This window comes from Bidens hawaiensis, unplaced genomic scaffold (assembly GCF_021521415.1).
Source record: "Bidens hawaiensis isolate Kalapana, Puna unplaced genomic scaffold, B.hawaiensis_p1.1 tig00051727_1, whole genome shotgun sequence".
NCBI lineage: Eukaryota > Viridiplantae > Streptophyta > Magnoliopsida > Asterales > Asteraceae > Bidens > Bidens hawaiensis.
In genome coordinates, this window is record NW_027499296.1 from 25,970 (window position 1) to 38,708 (window position 12,739).

The 12,739-nt window shown below is 44.4% G+C and overlaps 1 pseudogene across 1 annotated transcript in view; it reads left to right on the forward strand.

Annotated features, from left to right (window-relative positions):
- Positions 1 to 10,234, forward strand: part of LOC143599274 (bifunctional dTDP-4-dehydrorhamnose 3,5-epimerase/dTDP-4-dehydrorhamnose reductase-like) — a 29,180-nt pseudogene extending 18,946 nt beyond the window's left edge. The window contains exons 2-3 of the transcript XR_013147272.1: positions 1,219 to 1,485; positions 9,901 to 10,234. The product of XR_013147272.1 is annotated as a bifunctional dTDP-4-dehydrorhamnose 3,5-epimerase/dTDP-4-dehydrorhamnose reductase-like (transcript). The remainder of the gene's footprint in view (positions 1 to 1,218; positions 1,486 to 9,900) is intronic.
- Positions 10,235 to 12,739: the final 2,505 nt, after the last annotated feature.

A 12,739-nucleotide genomic window follows, 5' to 3' on the forward strand; every position in this document is an offset into this window, starting at 1 on the left:
AGGAAACAGTGCAGCACTTGACCTTCTGACTGCGAGGAATGAAGGAGAACCAAGAATCTTGGATCTTTGGCTTATAAAAAAATTGAAAGCGACGAGGGGTGGGCTCCTCGCGCTGGGATTTGCACATGAACTCAAAGTGAGTCATGCGCACAAGTCCAAACGGATGGACTTGGGATATATGAATCCCATAAAACCTAAGCAGCGCACCCACAAACCTTGTCATCGGAAGACGAAGGTTGCAGTGGGTGAAAAAATGGCAATAAAGGGATATATAGCCGGTGGGCGGGTCCGCCGCCGTTTGCCCGGCCGCCGGCAGCATGCAGCCATACTCAGGGAGAAAACCCTGAGAGGCGATAAGGCTGTCAAAATCGGACTGCCTCAGTTTACAGGGGATCTCATCCCACTTTTTCACTGCCTTGGTCTTCCCTACCTCCTCCGATGAGGCCTCAGCAGCCCTCTTCCCCTTGCCGGTCTTCTTCAACGTAGACATTACTAACGATTTCACGCGGCGATTGCTGGGGGAGATTGTGTTGTCTGGGCTATCAGACATACAACAGAGTCAGACACAAGTTGCTTCTGAAGAACGGAAATCTGAAAGATAGGCACTTAATCGGAATAGAAAGAAAAGAAAGCTCTGAATAAACAACAAAGAAGATGAAGAATAAAACTCAAAGGGCTTACTTTTATAGGCCCAGGAGAGAGAAAATTTGGTACTGATCGGACTTCACGCGCCACCATTCGCAGGTGTAAGCCAACGCGAGCGCGACACGTGTCCCTGACACTGTGTGAGAAGACACGAAAAGAAAAGATACAGGTGCTGCCAGAGTTCACGCGCCACCACTCGCAGGTACGGACCAACGCGAGCGCGACACGTGTTCCTGACACTATGTGAGGGGACATGAAAGACAACTGTAGCACCTCGAGCACACGAAAAGTCTGACACGTCTCCATCACTGACGCATGTCTGCAACAACCAACCACGTACATGGACGATTCGTTTCAACCAAAAGGATAGATTTTCGCGCAACGATGAGTAATAAGAAGAAAAAGACAAAACCCAATTAAAAGAGCAAACTATTAAGTCTAATATCTATCTTACCTCGCTCGCGCGAGACAAGACACACATTAGACTGGGGGGGGGCTTGAAGAGGTATGTACCCGCCTCAACACCGAGCGAGGCGGGTCAACCCACAAGATATGTATTTGTAACATATGTAGGTGGAGGAATTGCTCAAAAACTATGATAACGTATGCACATTACGCGTACGAATGCCTATTTCTTCCGATCTTACAAACCCACGAAACTTTATCACCAAAATAAGCCGTTATGAGAAAGTGGTCAATATCCCTAACTCCATGACCATTCTCGATGAACTCCTCCCAATCTCCGTAGAAATGGCTAAAAGAAACCTAACCGGGATCTACAACTTTACAAACCCAGGTTGTGTTAGCCACAACGAGGTCTTGGAGTTGTATCGCGACTACATTGACCCGACTTTCACATGGAAGAACTTCAATCTTGAGGAGCAAGCAAAAGTGATCATTGCACCAAGAAGCAATAATGAGCTTGATACAACTGAAGAAACACCAACAGGACCCCGGGCAGATTACGGGTAACCTGGGGGTTAGATAGATGTTTCCCACGAGGAGTTAGACCCGGCAAAGATGGTTCTTCTGATAACCTGCAAAACAGACACCGTGAGCTTGTCACTGAGAAGGGGGGGGGGGTTCCTCCTTGTGACCACCCTCCGGCGTGAGAATCAGACTAGATTGCTCTTTAAATATAAAAGTATATTAAGAGATTGCTAGAGCAGATATCAGGTATAATATGATGATAATGTGATGTGATAAGATATGATCATACCATTTGTGGTATTTATAGCCGAAGGTAGGTTTCCAAGGAGGTGTGGCCTGCTGAATAGTATTCCTGTTCTACCAACTGTGGCCTACGCACGTGCCCTGCTGGTAGTTGGTGGGTAGGCAGCGGCTGATAGTGACCAGGCCTACTGTGTACTATTCCTTTTCCACCAACTGCCGGCTATGCACGTGGTATGACAGGAGTTGGTAAGTAGGCAGCGGCTAATAGTGACATACAGTACAGGAGCATGTTGCTCGCCATACTGTTGTCAATAAGCTGTCGTATCTTTAGTCAGATCTTTTGCCCATACCTCGTCAGGTACAGTACAGAAGATCTTCCCGTATCGTACGGACTGGCTTTTGGGCGGGAGTATTCCCCCTCCCGCCTTTGTGCGGGATTGTTCCCGGCTTTGCTCATTCCTTCAGGTGACACTGAGTGATGAGAGCTAAGTGCCTTGTGCGTGTAGCCTTGCTGCGCGGGTGGCCTTCCCTGATGGCTTGTATCCGCAGCTGCTGGAACAGGCAGAGTCCTTCACCATTGGGAGGCATTTCCTGCGGGAACAGCTTGCGTACTGCGCGTAAGGACGTCACGTCTCTGAGCATGGCTGGTCCTGCGGATCCAGTTGGTTTCTGCGCAGACGTCCCTCTTCAAGGTGAGTCTTGCGGGTCCAACTGGGCTCTGCTGGGACCTACCTCTTCAAGTCCCCCCAGTCCAATGTTCTTCTCATGAGTGTTTAATAAAGTGAGGTGAACTTTTGGACTTAAGCAAAAGGGTTTTGAAAAAGTTTTTTTTTTTTTTTTTTAAGGTTTTCCATGGGGATTCTTCCCGCGGAAGTCCTTGTCACTTGCAGAAGTTCCCGACTTTCCTGCTTGATCTTTGGGTATGATGCGGGTAGGTCTGTAACCTCCTCGCAAGTCAGGAGCGTTGAGTCCCACTTGTGTGGATTCTCCATGAGGTTTTGGTAGTTTTGAACATAGTGATCAATTATGTTAAAACCCCCAATTCCATCCTGGAGCTTCAAACAACGTAGTTCTCGACGTTCCCGCTATGCGGGGATGTTATTTCCGTTTCCGCAAGCATTGCCCAGAAGATCCTTCTTGGTTTCAATTCCCTGCGGAGCGCTAGGTATGTGAAGGGTTTTGCCTTAACACCGTACCCGCGCTCGTCTTACGGTTACTTTACTTCCAAAGTATTCCTGGCGTCAATTCCCTGCGGGTGCTAGGTATGTGAAGGGGTTATGCCTTAACACTGTACCCGCACCCGTCTTATAGTTACTTGGTTGCCGAGGTATTATTGCCTTCAATTCCCTGCGGGTGCTAGGTATGTGAAGGGTTTTGCCTTAACACTGTACCCGCATCCGTCTTACGGTTACTTGGTTGCCAAGGTATTCTTGGCTTCAATTCCCTGCGGGTGCTAGGTATGTGAAGGGTTTTGCCTTTACACTGTACCCGCATCCGTCTTACGGTTACTTGGTTGCCAAGGTAAGGGGTATTTTCCCGCTTACTTTTGAATCTTTTTGAATTTTTTTTGAAATTCGAAGAGTTGGTGAAAGGATAAGAACAGTCCAAACCTCTGAAACGTCGTGCGACGGTTTCTTCTGACTGTGTCAGGACGTGCAGGAAGTTATGGTGACGTGACAGTACATGGTCATTCCAGACGCTTTTTCAGGCGCGTGGGCGCGATTTTTCGGGCGCGTGGCCGCGAAATTAATGGTATGCGTCCTGTCAACAGCTGTTGCCAGCTTGCTCTTTGCCACGTGTCATAGTTTCATTGCACCTTCGATTTCTCTCTCTTCCGCATTAAATGCATCGCATTAATTGCGATTAGTATATAAAGGGGGAGAGGGTTCTTTGTAATTCACACTTTCACTCTTCTCTTCATCTTCTAAGCGATTTCCGGCGAATACTCGCCTTTTCAGGCAAGCATTCTCTTGAAATCGTTTTCTTCTTTCATATCTGCAAGATGTCGTCTCGTGATCTCGAATCTACAGCCGATGACAAGAGTACTGCTGGCGAGTGCCAGTGTATTCTGCCTGTCGATCTGTATCAGTACGTCGTCAGGAAGTTCATGCTCGAGTCTCTCGAGCCTGAGTTTCCTGAACCCCATCAGACGGTGTACGATGCCCCCAGAGGCAAGATTGGGGTATATGCTGCATTCTTTGTTTATGGGAATCTTAGGTTCCCATTGACAAAGTTTGTTTACCGTGTCCTGGAGAGACACGGTGTGCACCTGACCGAGGTGCACCCGATGGCGATTGCCAAGATTCAGCACTTCGAGTGGGTGTGCCGGATTTTGGGCATTGAGCCCTATGTTGACCGCCTGATGACCTTCTACTCTTGGAGGTGCATCCAGGGGTGGTATACCCTGATAACCCGGATCAAGGGTTTGAAGATTTGCGCAACCGAGCGCAGTCTTCGCTCGTGGAAGCGGGAGTTCTTCTACATCTCCGCTCGCGCCATCCCCCTTGCCATGAAATTCAAGAACGGGCAAGCACTTCCCAGCCTTCACGCCTCCAACTACGAGGAGGCGGAATGGTTTTCGAAGATATCCCGAATCCAATCTCCGGTTTACCGGTTTGCGGAGTCCGGGATGGTGATGCTGGGGATGAGCCGGGTGTGGAAGGAGGCGGATGCGCAAAAGATCCCAATCGTCCTTGAATACGGTTCGAACTCTGTTCCTTACGGTATGCTCTGTTTCTTTTTGTTGATTTAGAATCTCTTCTAACTTTTTTCCTGTTTATTTCAGAGGGGAACGACTTGCAGTCGCTCCTGAACCCGCGGGAGGCTGACGGTCCCGCTCGGATGGGTACTCGCGCTCTAGACGAGAACGAGTTGCCCATCCTAGAACAAACGGCGGATCGGTTCGTGGAGGTCTACCCGCTAGGCCACGAGATCCTAGCGCCAGGCGGCCAGGTAAGGCGCTATTCAACCCTCGACCCCTCAATGTTGAAACCTCTGCTGGAATTCCTCTAATCGTATGTTCTGATGAGGAATCCGCAGATGGTCCTCCGTTGGTGCGGAAGAAGAAGGCTGCCGGCGGGAAGGGGAAGGAGAAGGTGGCCTCCACTGCCGATCCGGTGCCTCGGTCTGATTCGGAGACCGAGAGCGAAGAGGTGGCGGGGAATCCCGGTGGTGATAAGACCACCGCTCCGGAGGCGGCGACTGTCACCGGAGAGCCCAAGAAGACGACGGTGAGCGGCGCAAAGAGGCCGGCTCCATCGGGTTCGTCCCCGCCTCTCCGTACCTTTAGGCTCAAGAAAACCCGTAAGTACAAACTTCCTTTCTTTAACTTCATAGTTTGCCATCATTAATACTTATCTTCTTTGTGTAGGCGTGGATGTTGACGCATTCCAGGGTGGAGCGCAGAGGAGTACCTCTCCGCCAATGACGGTAGGCTTGGTCAGCCTACCTGAGGCGACGACCCAGGCGCCTGCGCCTGCTTCCGCTGGTTCAGTTGCTCACTCCTTTGAGCCGACTGTTCCAGCTGTGATGACGTCACCGCCGGCTGTGAGTGCTATTTTTACCGCATCTTTCACCGAGCCGGCGGTTACTCTTGCTGCGGATTCCGCAGTCGCGACCGCGGCGGCCGCGGCGGCCTTTACCATGCCTCCTCCGTCATCGGCAACGACGGCCGATCCTTCAGGTATGCATGGGGCGTATCGCCAACCTCTGCCACCTTCCCATCTGCCTGACCTCTTGGATGGATTTCCCTTGGGTTCAGGTGATGGGTTCGGCGGCTATCGGCCTGTTATTGACCCTACAGGTGCGTAGGGTTCTTTTGGCCTATTTTATATTTTTCAATCATCTTTTCCTAACTACTCTTTGTTTTTTGCAGTGTCGGATTCCAATGAAGTGTATGTTCCACGATGGAACATTCGCCGAGGAACAACCCTTCGCACCCCTGTGGAGTGCGTGGAGTGGGCTCGTCACGCTGCTCCTAGTGGTGCGTTGGGGGAAGCCATGGCTAGCTACCAGGAGGGTAGGCTAACCAATGAGCTTCGGGTTCTCCTGGCCCGGATGCAGCCGCGCGTCGAGCTGCTTTGTCGTGAAAACGACAAGTTAAAAGCAGCTCGCCTTCAGGAAGTAGCTCAAGCGCGGGCTGTCCGAAAGGAGAATAGGAGGCTTTCCGCCGCGGCGGCGGAGAAGGAGAAGGCGTTCAAGGCCCTTGAAGTTGAGGTTCAGGCCCGTCTCGAGGCTCGCTCCAAGGCTGCCCAAGCTGTTAATGAACAGCTTCGGCTGGCTAAGGAAACTGCTAGGAACGCAACTGAAAGGGCCACCAAGGCTGAAGCTGTTGCTGAGCCTCTACGCCTGGAGAATGAAGAGCTTAAAGCCATATTAGAGGCTCTCCAACAGGCTCATGATGCCTTGGCGATGGAGGACGCGAAGAAGCTCCAAGAAATCCTGGACCAGAGGGGCGTGCTTGACCACACTGAGCGGAAGCTAAAGGGCGTCGAAGAGGCTGCTGCAAAGGAAGTGTTGCTTGCCAACCTTAATAAAAGTGAAGCCGAACGCGCTTGTACCCAAGCTCAAGCCGCCCTCCAAGAAGCTCTGGTTGCCAAGGAATGGCTTCTTCGAGAAGCGTTGTCTCAGGTAAGCTTTTCATGTCTTTACGCTTTTCTTTGTAAATAGAAAAGGTTCTGATACTTGTATATTTTCTTTTGTAGGTTGTGCATCGAGTCTTCACTGAGACGTCTTATGACGATGCTATGAGCGCAGCCCTCAACGCTTCTCACGAGGATGGGGAAAAGGCCGGCTTCCTGCTTGGTCTAGGGTTCGTTGAGAAAGGCATCCCGCCTTCCAACTTCCCTTTGTTTGATGTAGATACTGAAGCTGTATACGACCAAACAGTGAATCAGTATGCCGCCTTCCCGCATCCGGTGGTGGAGAAGGTAAACGAAGTTGCTGCTGCTGATGATGGGCTAGCTATCCTTAAAGCTTTCCTTGAACTGCCACGCTCTACTGATGGTGCTGGTCCAAGTGGAAGTGGCCCTGAAGCCTGATCCTGAAGATCCCTTCCCACTGCTAGTATAGATTTAGCTTGTATAGATTTATTTTCTTGTAGGCGGGTAGTTACCCGGCCATTCTTGTAATGAATCATTGTGAAATATAAATCTTTGTGCGGGTAAGACCGCTATTTTCTCTGGATTCCTTGCTTTATAAACGTTATATGACTTGCATACTTTAGTTTAAATTAGCAATTTTCCAAGTGTTTAGAATAAGTTAACCTTTGAACGTGGTAGATAATAGGTTGAAGTTTTGCTTCCTCTTTCGTGATTGTGCGGGTAGGACCGTCACTTGCACTTAGTAGGATGGCTAAACTTTACCATCTGACCTGCGTGGAGGTTTTCCTCATCTTTTTTTGAAATTTCTAAGTCTTTAGGATAAGTTAACATTTGAACGTGGTAAATAATAGGTGTGAAGTTTTGCTTCCTCTTTCGTGATTGTGCGGGTAGGACCGTCACTTGCACTTAGTAAGATGGCTAAACTTTACCTATATCTGACCTGCGTGTAGGTTTTCCTCATCCTTTTGTTAGCAATTTTCTTGAATAAGTTAACCGTTCGACGCGCGGTTGTCAATAGGTTAGTGTTCAGTTTCCTCTTATCATGATTCATGCGGATAGACCGGCACTTTCATTTAATGGGATGACTGAACTTTTCCCCTTCAACTGACCTGCGTGAAGGTTTGCCGTTTTTTTTTTGGGTTTATGCGGGTTTTGCCGCCTTCCCCATGCAACGACTTTTCACGTAATTATGCGGTGAAAACCGGCATATCCGTGTTGAATAAATTAACCTTTCGACGCGCGGTTGTTAATAGGTTAGTGTTCAGTTTCCTCTATCATGATTCATGCGGATAGACCGGCACTTTCATTTAGTGGGATGACTGAACTTTTCCCCTTCAACTGACCTGCGTGAAGGTTTGCCGTTTTTTGGGTTTATGCGGGTTTTGCCGCCTTCCCCATGCAACGACTTTCACACTTATGGATGCGGTGAAAACCGGCATATTAGTGTTTAATAAATTAACCGTTCGACGCGCGGTTGTTAATAGGTTAGTGTTCAGTTTCCTCTATCATGATTCATGCGGATAGACCGGCACTTTCATTTAATGGGATGACTGAACTTTTCCCCTTCAACTGACCTGCGTGAAGGTTTGCCGTTTTTTGGGTTTATGCGGGTTTTGCCGCCTTCCCCATGCAACGACTTTCACACTTATGTATGCGGTGAAGACCGTCATCAGTGTTGATAGTTCATAAAGTATAAATGTAAAATCATCAGCGTCGATGTTCTAAGGAGAATCATTTCCATTAGAAGTGGGCTCTTGGCCTTTTCTTTACAAATTTGGAATTGATCTACATGCAAACTGTGTAATTGAGCTCCCTTCCATGTTGTTGGGTGGGAGTGCCATCGAGCCGATACGCACCTGGTTCGGGATCTCGTTCTTTACGCAGCATGTAGTCTCCACATTGAAGCTGGAATTTTATTCGTGTTTTCCCCAGCTGGGGTTCTACACGCATCAGCCTGCTCAGCGTTTATTGCGCCACGAGGTGCGCGAGCGTCCCATCTCTGACAAATGCTTCGACCATGTCCTTTACGTCTATGCATTCTTCGGTGTTGTGGCCTTTTGTCCTGTGAAAGTCACAGTATTTGCTCCGATCAGCATTGTGACGATGTCGGATTATTGGAGGCTTTGGCCATGGGAGCTCCTCAGTGGCGAATATCTCGGTGACGCTTTTGGTGAGTGGCGTCCATCTGGAGTTCTGGTTCGACCGTACGTTATCCCTTCCGCCTAACCGATGTTGCAAGCTGGATGAGGTGTCAAAGTTTACCCTTGACTGCCAAATGCCTAGCTTTCGCTTTTTGTTTAATCGGGCGGTAAGGACGTTGTCTTCCCTTGTTTTCTGGGTGTAGAGGTTTGTGCTCTGAGGGAGATCTCTACCCAGTTGCTTCTCCGTTTCCGCAAAGCGTTTAGCTGCTGTCATGATGGCATCCCATGTGGATGGCATGCCATCTTTACCCGTTAAGGTGCGGATGAGCTCTGGGTCGTTCGCGCCCTGAATAAAAGCAGCGCGAACAAGATCTTCGCTAATGTTACCCAGACTTAGCTTCTTCGAGTTGAAGCGAGTGATGAAGTCTAGCAAAGATTCATCTTCCTCTCGAATGCATTTGAGGATTGTCCATTGCTCCTCGGTATACTTTCTTTGCTGGCTGAAGTGTTGGCTAAACTTCTGTTGGAAGTCTGCCCAGTCGTAGATGTGGTTGACCGGTAGACGATCGAACCACGCTCTAGCAGCCCCAACAAGCGTCATTTGGAACATGTAACACCACGTAGGTTCCGTCCAACTACTGACGGTTGCCCCCGCTATGAATCTGTTCAAATGATCATCTGGGTCAGATATACCATCATATGTGCCTATGCTGGACATTTGTTTGGCACTTTTTGGGCAATTGCTTCCGCAATGTCCCTTGCAAATTTGGACGTTGCAACGTTTGGTCTGAATGTTTTGGAGAAGTCACGTGGACTTCCACCTGTGTTTTTTGGTTTGAAGGCTTCTCCAAGATGCCTTCTCGGTTGGGAGTCCGTTTCCTTACGCTTCCCTTTTGCCCTATGGCGAGGGTTCGCGTCGGTGTCGGATTCCTCCGAGTCATCGTCCAAGTATTCTTCGGATTCGTCAGCCTGTTGGACGGAACGCAAGTGTTCGTCCAACTCAGCTTGGAATTCCTTTTGACGTGCCTCCGCCCATGCCTTAACTTCATCGAGTGTTTGGCGGGGGAGTCTTGTTCGTTTCTCTAACTGGGTATCGGTGAATCCCAGTGAGCGATTATTTACTGCACTTGCCCCAGCTTGGGTAACTGGGGTAGTGTTCGTAAAATTTACTTCACTTGCCCCGGCTTGGGTAACCGGGGTAGTGTTTGTAAAAACTGTGTAGCCGGTATTCCCCCCAGTAGCTGGGGTTGTGGTTACCGGAGTTTCTTTAACCATCTTTCCAGAAGTTCGAAAAAACTGGAGAAAAATGAAGTTCAATCTTGGAGTTGTATCGCGACTACATTGACCCGACTTTCACATGGAAGAACTTCAATCTTGAGGAGCAAGCAAAAGTGATCATTGCACCAAGAAGCAATAATGAGCTTGATACAACCAAGTTGAAGACTGAGTTTCCGGAGCTCTTATCCATCAAAGAATCGCTTGTGAAGTACGTGTTTGAGCCAAACAGGAAGACACGTGTTGCAGCCTAAGTGTATTCAAGTTCGCGATGATATTATTGTTGTATGTTGAATTATCATGGGTATGATGAGGGTTCGATTTGTTTACCATATAGTGGATTTTTCGTGTTGTCTTGTATTTTCGAATTGTTTTGGTTACGAATAATATTGTTGGAAATGATATGGGTCTATTCTCATTTGGCCATGTTAAATTTCTTCAGATATTAATTCGGTTTCTTGGTAGTATAGGATATATGGTTTAAGCTCTAAGACTATCCGTTGTAGACTAACGCCCACACAATGCCGCCAAGGGGCACCAAATATGGGGGTGTCACCCCATTACTTGGTGATTTCACTTTGAGTGGGTGGGGTCCACTTTGTTTTATTAATTATATTTGCATACATTTTTTTTCTTTGATTTCATGATATTTAAAAAATAAATTAGTTAAAGCCCACTGTCTATATGAATAAACCAAGCACACTTTTTACTTTTTTTTAAGTTAAACCACGACGGACACATAGTCTAATTATGTATAATAAAAGTAAGGAAATCAGGGAAAAGTTAAAATACAAAGGAAAACAAAAATGAGAAGTGTGAGAAGGATTTGTGGTCACACAAAAAACCTCTTAAAAATTCCAAAAAATTAATAAAAAAAACCATAACTCAAAATATAAATAAAAAACAAAAAAGTTTAAAAACCAAAAATGTTCCCCTCGTCATTCTCGTTCCAAAAATAAAAATAAAAAATAAAAAACTTTGAAAAGACACAATGCAGAGACAAAAGACACAATTATAACTAAAAAAGGACACAATAAATCGCAAAATATAACACAATACCGAACAAAATATAACACAATGTTGAGTAATAGAACACAATATCAAGAAAAAAAGACACAATCAATGACGAAAATAAACACAAAACACAATTATAAACAAAAAGGCACAATGGTCTTTTTCACTTAACATTGTGTTTTTTTCGAGTTTTTTTAAGAACGTGAAAGACGGTGGAAACATTTTTATGTTTTTACATTTTTTGTTTTTTTATTAAATTTTGAGTTATGATTTTTTATTTATTTATTTTTAATTTTTTTGAAGGATTTTTTTTGTGTGGCTATAAATCATTCTCATCCTTCTTATTTTTGTCTTCTTTTGTAAAATAACTTGACCCAGAAAATCAATACACATATTTTGCTTATTGTACTTTAAGCATTATCAGTTTACTAATTGATTGATTAGTTTGTCTAATGGTTATAAAATAGTAATTTGTTTGGTTGTCTAATTTGATGTTTATAATCTTAAATATATATAAACAAAACATTTAAAATATCTCTGATTGCTTCCGACATCTTCTCAAATCTTTAGATTGTTTTATTTGATCAGAATTTATGAGCATGAGCCTGACCAAACCCAAATAATCTTTAAATGAGTTATAACATCTAATTAAATTAAAAATTAATCCCACCATATATTGTATATGAAAATCCTATAATATAAGGATATAATAAAAATTAATATCCAGTTTTTAAAAAAAATATTATTTATAATTAAGAAATAATTTTATAGTAAATAACTTAAGCGGGTCATGGTCTCACCAAACCCAAATATAGCTTTTAAACGGGCTATAGCATCTCATTTATTTGTGAAATCATTTCATCATCAAACCTTAATTATATTATTAACTTCTAAAATAAAAATATATATAAATATTATAAACAAAAAATGAAAACAATCCCGTATCATAGGAGATAAAACCTAGTTTCATATATTATCTATACTATATATAATACATAACTCATGGACAAATTAAGACACTTATATTTTAAGCAATTTACAACTTAATTAATAAATGATACAGCTTGCATAGCATGCTGAAGATAGGCAACAAAGTCCATTAGAAATATGAAACCGTAAACTTCAATTCTTTAAACATTGTTACAGCATTGCGCTCTAAATTTTAATTAATTTTTGTAAATTTAAGTAATAGTTACACTTTTAGCCCTTTAACTTTTAACCATATATTCTTTTTAATTTCACATTTAACCTAACTTCCACCAACGACTTTTAAATGGTCATAATTTTTCACATGCTAATAATTTTTTTAAAAACCCATCACCATAAAAGTAAGAATTTTATTCTTTTTAATTTGAGTATTATATCACGTTAGTTTTTTTAGTTAAAAAATTTAACATTTACGTAGCGGTGTTCGCGATCTGGTTTCAAAGTCTTTAAATAAACAATTAGTAGCGGTTTTTGATCATCGTAAACCAAAACAAAACCATTAAAAATTAAAACCAACCATTATCAACAGTGTGTGTTTCCGCTGCATCATGCAGACACTCGTCTAGTTAATTTATTATTCACGAGACAAACGTATGTGATGTTGTAATCATTAAATATTTTTACGAGTTTCAATCTTTAATTTTCATTAATTTCTCACTTTATCCTTTAAAATTGGTGTTTTGAAAACCAAGCTATGATTAAATTAATGTTTATCACATGCCATCTGCCTTACTGCTATAGCCCGGTTGATTCTTTCAAAAGAGGTCGTTGATTCAAGTTAAATATTTAAAACTAAGTTTGTTATTTGAAATAAATTATAAGAAAAAGAATAAAACTAAGTTTGTTAAATTTATTTGTTGCTTTCAAGTTTCAACAATGCAATCTTATTTTCTATTATGAAGA